This window comes from Vombatus ursinus, unplaced genomic scaffold, assembly GCF_900497805.2.
Source record: "Vombatus ursinus unplaced genomic scaffold, bare-nosed wombat genome assembly UNPS02009132.1, whole genome shotgun sequence".
NCBI lineage: Eukaryota > Metazoa > Chordata > Mammalia > Diprotodontia > Vombatidae > Vombatus > Vombatus ursinus.
Window position 1 is genome coordinate 17,519,562 of NW_020948910.1, and position 9,917 is coordinate 17,529,478.

At 40.9% G+C, this 9,917-nt stretch overlaps 1 pseudogene; it reads right to left on the reverse strand.

Moving 5' to 3' along the window:
- Positions 1-657: 657 nt before the first annotated feature.
- LOC114034858 lies at positions 658-8,374 on the reverse strand (annotated as a pseudogene).
- Between the last annotated feature and the right edge of the window lie 1,543 nt (positions 8,375-9,917).

A 9,917-nucleotide genomic window follows, 5' to 3' on the forward strand; every position in this document is an offset into this window, starting at 1 on the left:
TATTTCTATTTAGTAGAGGAAAAAAACAAACAAAGTTCTTACATCCAAAATACAGCTGTTATTGGAAGGCCTGGAGAGAATGAGAAGGGGAAGGAGGAAGAGAGAGAGAGACAAAGGGAGACAGACAGACAGACACACACACACACTCACACAGAGAGACAGAGAGACAGAGACAGAGAGACAGACAAAGAGACTGAAAGGAGGAGAGAGAGAGAGACAAAGAAAGAATAGTGCAGATACATCACAGATAATTTTAAAAACCAAAGAAATATGGGAAGGGTTTTTGAAAAAAATTAAAACAGGTGACTTTTCTACTTCATTTGAAATACTAACCTAAGAAAGGGAATTTTTAAAAAAGGGCTATAAAATAAGAGAAAAAAAAAAAGAATCAAGGGAACCCAGGAATAAAAGATGGAAACAGATATGAAATGAGTAGAGGCAGGCAATGGTGGGAACCTTTGAAACCTTGTAATCTTACTTATCAAATGATTTTTTACCAAATTCCATTTATTGGGAGTAAAATTGGAAGTGTGTGTCTGATATAAAGAGCAATAAAGTTTTTACATATTAAAAAGTCCTGCATCTTAGGTTTTTCCACCCCTTGATAATAAATTTCTTTCAAATGAATTTTAACTTCTGTCTGAAACCTTTGCCTACTCAGAAATTTATTGTTGAAGTGTGAACTCTGAAGACTTTCCCAGTGGCAATCAGTTTAATTGCTCTTTGAAACCAATGGTGGGGGCAGAGCCAAGACGGCAGAGGGAAAGCAGTGACTTGCTTGAGCTCTTCCCCCAAACCCCTCAAAATACCTATAAAAAATGGCTCTAAACAACTTCTAAAGCAGCAGAACCCACAAAAAAACAGAGTAAAAAAAATTTCCAGCCTAAGACAACCTGGATCGCTGATCAGAAAGGCTGGGAGAGGAGCTCAGTTCACCATGGGCGAGCAGACAAAACATGTCTCAGAGGACCTGAAACAGGCCTCAGAGGACTGAATTGTGGGCAGCTGTGGCAGTTTCCAGACTTCTCAATCCACAAATGCCAAAGACAACTTAGAAGGGCAGTGGGAAAAGTCTGTGACTGCAGTGAGAGAGGAGCTAGGTCTCAGCTGCCCCAAGGCAGCCTCAGTGGCTGCCTCCTGAGCTTCTGGCCCACAGACTGAGGGGAAATCAAGTGGCTGATCAGAGGGGGATTGCAGGGATCTCTTTGCCAGTGCTGAGGCAGGAATCTCTTGCTTTGCCCATGCTTGGATCTGGCTCACAGTTCTGAGGGGCGGTCCTGGGGTGAGGAGGAGTGCTGGAGTGGTGGAGCTTGTCGTGGTGGTAGTGGAGAGGAAACACCTCGCCCCTTATCATAGCACCCTGGAAGAACTGAAAATTTTCAGGTCCCTAGAAGTATCTCTGAAAACAGCTGTACAAATCCCCAAAGTTTGGGACAGTTCATTCTCCACATTGGAAGCAGACTCTTACCTTAACAAAGAGTTTAAAACTCAAGTAATTGGTTGAGATCATGAGCAAGCAGCACAAAAAGAGTCAGACTATATTATCTTACTTTAGTGACAAAGAAGATCAAAACATACAACCAGAAGAAGAAAACAAAGTCAAAGCTCCTATATCCAAAGCCTCCAAGAAAAATATGAAACAGTTCCAGGCCTTGGAAGAGCTCAAAAGGGATTTTGAGAAGCAAGTAAGAGAAGTAGAAGAAAAACTGGGAAGAGAAATGAGAGTGACGCAAGAAAATCATAAAAAGCATCTTAACAGCTTGCTAAAGGAGACCCAAAAAATTATGGAAGAAAATAACACCTTAAAAAATAGCCTAACCCAAATGGCAAAAGAGGTCCAAAAAGTCAATGAAGAGAAAAATGCCCTAAATGGCAAAATTGGACAAATGGAAAAGGAAGTCCAAAAGATTACTGAAGAAAATACTTCCTTAAAAATTAGAATAGAGCAATTGGAAGCTAGTGACTTTATGAGAAATCAAGACACTGTAAAACAAATCCAAAAGAATGAAAAATTAGAAAACAATGTGAAACATCTCATTGGAAAAACAACTGACCTGGAAAATAGATCCAGGAGAGAGAATTTAAAAATTACTGGACTATCTGAAAGCCATGATCAAAAAAAAGAGCCTAGACATCATCTTTCAAGAAATTATCAAGGAAAACTGCCCTGATATTTTAGAACCAGAGGGCAAAATAGAAATTGAAAGAATCCACCAATCTCCTCCTGAAAGAGATCCCCAAAGGAAAACTCCTAGGAATATTATAGCCAAATTCCAGAGTTCCTAGGTCAAGGAGAAAATATTACAAGCAGCCAGAAAGAAACAATTCAAATATTGTGAAAACACAATCAGGATAACACAAGATTTAGCAGCTTCTACATTAAGGGACTGCAGGGCATGGAATATAATATTCCAGAGAGCAAAGGAGATAGGATTACAACCAAGAATCACCTACCCAGCAAAACTGAGCATAATTCTTCAGGGGAAAAAATGGTCATTCAGTGAAATAGAGGACTTTCAAGCATTCTTGATGAAAAGACCAGAGCTGAATAGAAAATTTGACTTTCCAATACAAGACTCGAGTGGAACATGAAGAGGTAAACAGGAAAGAGAAATCATAAGAGACTTATTAAGGTTGAACTGTTTACATTCCTGCATGGAAAGATGATATTTGTAACTCATAAGACCTTTGTCAGTGTTAGGGCAGTTGGAGGGAAAAAATTATATGTATGTATATAGATAGATAAATAGATAGATAGATAGATAGAGGGCACAGGGTGAGTTGAAGATGAAGGGGTCATATCTGGAGAAACCAATGCTGAAAAAAAGAGAAAAAAAGCATATATTAAAGGAGGACAAAGCTGATGTCCAGTCAGTCATTGGCTTTCAACACTTCTTTGAGATTCATATGAATGAGGCTTTTGGGGCCACCATGTTCTTGACTTTCTGGTGAAGCCCTTACCTCCCCCTATCCCAGGCTCTGGCCTGGCTCCTCCAGAGTTGGTGGGAGGCCTCAGTGATGGTAACTGAACCCCCACCTTGCCCCAGAATGGCTCCATCATCCCCTCATTCATTCCTTCCCTCACCTGTTGGTCCTTCTGTATCCTGCTCCCAGATGGGGTTTTTACTTCTCTCGATTTAATAAAAATGTAACCCAGGAGACAAAGTCCCACAAATCAAACAGACCCAGAGCGAGCAGGTTGTCCTGGGAGTCCTTGGCATGGGGCTAGCTAGTGGGCATGGCAGCTTCATGAGCCCCTCTGGCCAGAGATGAGACCCCATCCCTTTAGTGTGAGGCTTCTCTTGGATGCAAACAGGGCCACCCACAGCTTGCAGCCCAGGTAGGGGAAAGGACCCTAACCCTGAGGCTCCCAAGGGTCCTTCTTCCTTCCACTTAAGACTAGACGGACAAGACAGTCTTCCCTCTTAGGGAAGTATACCTTTTTCTAGCCCCCAAAGTCTGAACAGTTCGGAAGTAGGGTTAGTTTTTCCTGACAATCTCTCCCTGGAGAAGCTGGGGTTTGGAAAGGGCTTGGGGAGTCTCTGTGTTGGTCGCGCCGTGCACTCTCCTCCTATAAGGAGCAGGCTGCCAAGGTCGTACTTACCAGTCTTCGGAGCCCGCCCAGATAAACACAGAGACGAGCCGATCAGGAGGTGCAAACACTCGAACTTTATTCAGAGGCCATCACAGCAAGGCCAAGCAGGAAAGCAAGAGCAAGAGAGCAGGAGCAAGAGAGAGCGAGCTCTGACCCCTACCGCCCCTATCTACCTTCCTAGCCCCTCCTCCTCAGCCCGCCTACCAGTGAATGATTGTAGGATCACATACCGGAAGGGGATATCTGGGGTTAGCGCTGCACCAAGGGAGAGGATGTGACAAAGGGAGCTCGGCCCGGATACAGGAAGGAGAAGTCTGGGGTTAGTGCTGCACAAAGGGAGAGTACGTGACACAGGAAGCTAGGCCTGGATACAGGAGGGAGACGTCTGGGGTTAGCGCTGCACCTAGGGAGAGGACGTGACAAAGGGAGCTCGTTCTCTGCCGTCCCACTCCCACGTGGCACAGCCCCCAGCCTCAGGAGCACATGCTCCGGCTACTTCCCCGTATCCTGTTCCTACCCCAGTTCACCACAACTCCACATGGCACAGCCCCCTGCCTCAAGAGCGTAAGCTCCGGTTACTTCCTAATATCTTGTCCCTGCCCCATCTTGCCACAACCCCCATGTGGCACATAGCCAACATCAAACAATCCCTCACAAGTCTCCACCTGGAGGTAGGAGCTTAGGAGGGGTGGGGCTTAGGAGCTGGCTTGACTTCTCTTTGCCATCTGTTTCTTGTACTGAGCTTGGAGTTCACTGAAACACCCATCCAAAAAACTTGCCAGTCATGCTTCTCCACACCTCCAAATAATAATAATAATAATAATAATAATAATAATAATAATAATAGTAATAATAATAACGATAATAATGATAATAAAATAAAAAGAAAAGAAAAGAAAAGAACTGGAACCTATACACTGGAGTTCATGGCTTAGTTAAAATAGGCAAAACAAACTAAAATTTCATAAATATAGATTGGAGTGATAAATCCTAGGAAAGCATCAATTATTCTTACAATAAAATAGGGGAACCATGAAATCACAAAAGTGACCACTGCAATGCCTAGTGTTTTTGCTGCTTTTCTCTCCCTCTTGGACACTCTGGCTTGTAACTCTCTAAGGATGAAGATTCCCCTTTGCTACTTCTGTTTTCAATCTTTCTAGCCTGTTGTTTAGCTACTAGAAAAAGCTTACAGTAAATAATTACCATGGGTTGGAACCAAGATGACCAAATAAAAGCAGTGACTTGCTTGTCTCCCCCAAACCCATCCAAATACTTGTAAAAAATGACTAAACAAATTCTAGAGCAACAGAACTCACAAAATGACAGAGTGAAACAAATTTCCAGCCCAAGACAACTGGGAAGGTCGACAAGAAGGTCTGTTGTGCTGGGCTGGGAGAGGAGCACAGTTCAGAGTGGGTTGTGTAGTCAAAGGCGGAGCCCCAGCAAACCTGGAGCAAACCTCAGGGGACTGAATCACAGGGCAGCTATGGTGGTTTCCAGCCTTCTCAACCCACCAACACCAAAGACAACTTTGAAGGTCAGTGTGAAAGGTCTGTCAGCCCTGGGTGAGAGAGGAATGCAGTCCAGTCTCAGTGGCAGCAGTTGCTTCTGGAGCTCTTGGCCCACAGACAATGGGGTTATCAAGTGGTTGATCAGAGGGGGATTGCAGAGATCTCTTTGCTGGTGCTAAGGCAGGATTCTCTTGCTTTGCCCATGCTTGGATCTGGGTTGTACTACCCAGAGGTAGTGGTTCTGGGGAGAGGAGGAGTGCTGGTGCAGTGGAGCAGAGGGAATCCTTCTCACAATTCCAAGGCAGAAAAGAGTGCCTGTGCTTACTCATAGACCAGAGCATAGTCCAGGAAAGGAATAAACACCTCCTTTGATCATACCACCCTGGAAGAACTGAAAATCAACAGGTCCCTGGAAGTACCTCTGAAAACAGCTACACAAAAGCCCCAAAGCTTGGAACAGTACACCCTCCACACAGGAAACAGAGCCTCACTTTAACAAAGACTTTAAAAGTCATGTAATTGGCTGGGAACATGAACAAACAATATAAAAAAACTCAGACTATAGTATCTTACTTTGGTGACAAAGAAGATCAAAACATACAACCAGAAGAAGACAACAAAGTCAAAGCTCCTACATCCAAGAAAAATATGAATCAGTCCCAGGCCATGGAAGAGTTCAAAAAGGATTTTGAGAAGAAAGTAAGAGAAGTAGAGAAAAAACTAGGAAGAGAAATGAGAGTGATGCAAGAAAATCATAAAAAATGAGTCAACAGCTTGCTAAAGGAGATCCAAAAAATACTGAAGAAAATAACACCTTAAAAAATAGACTAACCCAAATGACAAAAGAGGTCCAAACAGCCAATGAGAAGAATGCCTTAAAAAGCAGAATTGTGAAATGGAAAAGGAGGTACAAAAGCTCACTGAAGAAAATAATTCCTTAAAAATTAGAATGGAGCAAATGGAAGCTAACGACTTTTTGAGAAATCAAGAAATTGCAAAACAAAACCAAAAGAATGAAAAAATAGAAAACAATATGAAATATCTCATTAGAAAAACAACTAACCTGGAAAACAGATCTGGGAGAGATAATTTAAAAATTATTGGACTTCCTGAAAGCCATGATTAAAAAAAGAGCTTAGATATCATCTTTCAAAAAATTATCAAGGAAAACTGCCCTGATATTCTAAACCAGAGGGTAAAATAGAAATGAAAGAATCCACTGATCACCTCCTGAAAAAGACCCCTAAAGGAAAACTCTTAGGAATTTTATAGCCAGATTCCAGAGTTCCCCTGTCAAGGACAAAATACTGCAAGCAGCTAGAAAGAAACAATTCAAATATTGTGGAAACACAATTAGGTTAACTACATTAGGGGACTGGAGGACTTGGAATATAATATTCCAGAGGTCAAAGGAGATAGAATGAGAGCCAAGAATCACCTACTCAGCAAAGCTGAGTATAATCCTTCAGGGGAAAAAAAAGGATATTCAGTGAAATAGAGGACTTTCAAGCATTCTTGATGAAAAGATGAGATCTGAATAGAAAATTTGACTTTCAAATACAAGACTCAAGAGAAGCACAAAAAGGTAAACAGGAAAGAGAAATCATAAGAGACTTAATAAAGTTGAACTGTTTATATTCCTACATGGAAAGATGATATTTGGAACTCATGAGACCTTTCTCAGGATTAGGATAATTTGGTAATTGGTAATTCTCACATAAAAGAGGTGAGAAAAATCTTTCACAGTGGAGAAGAGAAGGGAGGTGAGAGGGAATGAATGAATCTTACTCTCATGAGATTTGGCTTAAGGAGGGAATAACAGACACACTCAATTGGGTATGGAAATATATCTTACCCTACAGGAAAATAGGGGTGAAGGGACTAAGAGTGGGGGGGATGACAGAAGGGAGGGCAGATTAGGGGAGGGGACAATCAGAAGCAAACACTTTTGAGGAGGGATAGGGTCAAAAGAGAGAATAGAATAAGCAGGAGAGCAGAATAGGATGGAGGGGATTATAGTTAGTCTTTCACAACATGACTATTATGGAAATGTTTTACATAACTACACATGTATAACCTGCATCAAATTGCTCACCTTCTCAATAAGGGTGAGTGGGTGGGGAGGGAGGAAGTGAGAGAATTTGAAACTCAAAGTTTTAAAAATGAATATTAAAAATTGTTTTTATACTGGGAAATGATACATACAGGCAATGGGGTATAGAAATATCCTACAGGAAAATAGAAGGGGAAGGGGATAAAAGAAGGGGGTGTAATAGAAGGTAGGACAGTTTGGGAGAAAGGGTATTCAGAATGCATGCTGTCTTGGAGTGGGAGGAGGAGAGAGATGGTGAGAAAATTTGAAACTCAAAATCTTGTGGAAGTGAATGTTGAAAACTAAAAATAAATTAGTTAACTATAAAAAAAATTACCATAACCAGAGTAGGGATGAAGAACAACAGAAAACCTACTACTGACCAGATTTAGTTCACAGCACATGGACAGCCTCCCATACAGGTGAGGGCACTTACTAATTCCTCCAGCCCATCATCATTCACACCAATACTAAGAAGTGAAAAGATGTAAGTAATAGTAAGAAGCCATGAGCATGGGATGCCCACCAAAGAAACATTTAGAGTGAACTTGGTTGGAGAGACCAGAGGGTCAGTGACAGCAATGTATCTATCAATGAAGATGAAACACAAGTGAAAAATGGAAGAATAACAAAATGATCCATCAAAATAACAATGAACTTTACAGTAACTCTACCCAAAGTACCAACAGCTCTCCACTGATCTCACCATGCTGAAGGGCACCACAGTGGCTCCCGCCAAAAAGTCAGCACAAACCAAGGCACAATGAGAAAACCGGCAGGAGAGTGCAGTTGTTTTAATGATTGAAATCATGACCAGGAGATTTCCCAAAATAGGAAGGACAACCCCAGAACCAAAGACCAAGTAGAGGATGACTCAGAGTCCTGGGGAATAGGGAGTCTGAATGCAGGACCCATTGATGCTCTCGTAGCAGAGCTGCGCTGCTGCAGGCTGGGACCAATTGTTGCTGCTTATGACTCCTCTCTGAACCTTGCAGAACTTTCATTAGATTGTATATTTTGGGTCTTATTGAAACATCTAATTATCTCCTTAAAATAAAAGATACATTGAGTTAATATCTTAAATCTACCAGTTACCATTTTAATAAATTATGAATCTTTTCCATTGATCTTACAAACTACAAATCTTCTAATAAATACCCAGAAGACACCCATGTAACTCAGAAACACTTTTGCAATTAATCTCAAAGCAATTCAAATAATAGTCTCAGCAAATCTATTTAAGATTTCTAGGAACACATGCAAATGCCTTAGCTGCTTATTTAAGAAAATTTCTCTTCGGCCCTCTAGTAAATTGTTCTTTACCTCAGAGGAGCTTCTCTTTGTCAAGAGGAGTGAGATGTGATGTGATCACCCAGTTCAAAGGTCAGCTTTTATTCCAGTGCTCTCTCCCCTGGTATCCCTTAAAAGTTAATGCCCAAAGTACCCTAGGAGCATTTAGGAAGTCAGCCAAAGAAATCCCATCCCTTAAAACCTTCAAGATCAAATCCCTGTAATGTGAGGTATAAACTGAGGAAAGAATTTTTCTCCAGTCATTATCAGAAAAACTACTCCTTAATCTATAGGAAATCTCTTATCCATTCAATTTTGTAATATACACACATCTATTCACATGTATTTAATTTCATGGATTTCATTTTCTGATGGGGAATGACATGTGTATGTATATTATATATGTATACATATGTATGTTTAAATAATAATAGTGTACATTTACATATCATTTTACAGTTTGCTAAGAACTTTACATATGTTATCTCAATGCTCACAACAATACAGTGAAATAAATGCTATTATCTCTATTTTACAGATGGGGAAACTGAGACTGGTAGGTTAAGTTACTTGTGACAAAACTTGAAAGTATATGAAGCAGAAATCAATCTCAAGTCTTCCTGCTTCTTAATTCCTGCATTCTGTCCACAGATCCACCTAGTTGCTTTTATTTTACTTCTCTGAACAATTTTCTTTAAAAAAACATTCTGAGTAAATCGTTGGCCTCCCAAAATTTTCCACAGAGGAGAATCGATTTATGAAGCAAACCACTGAAAATGAGAGAGCATTGATTCTTTATCCCTTAGGCCAGAGAAAGGACTGTGGAGCAGGCTGCAGTGTAGTAGTATTGGGGGAATATAAAAGAATACTGAAGGAAGGGGTTCAAATCTCAGCAATGCCACCTGGGCAAGGCACAACCACTCCACCTCAGTTTGCTCATTTGTCAAATATGAAGCTTGAACTAAATGCTCTCTAAGCTCTATGCTCTAACCCTTTTATCTTTGATAGATTTTAGAAATACGCATGCCCAGTGATACTTTCCTTTTCCACTCATTTTTTTTTTCCTTCGGCTTCAGTTCTCTTCCGCTGACTTTTTGATGTGATTTTCCTCTGAGATGGTAGTGCTAAAGACCGACATAATTCTATTTTAATCCATTCTCTGCTCATCTGTCACATAGATCTTTCTAAAGCACACATCTGTTGATAGCATTCCCCTATTCCATAAACTCCAGGGGCTTGCTATTAATTCTGGGTGAAATATAACATGAGGCCAAATAAGTTTGGGAACCTCTGATTTAGAAGATCATAGATCTATGACATACCTTAGAATTCATCTCATTCAGCCACCTCATTTTACATGTGAGGAAACAGAGCAAGAGAAGTGATGTGATTTTCCCAGAATGACAAAGCTTGTAAGCGCTAGAAC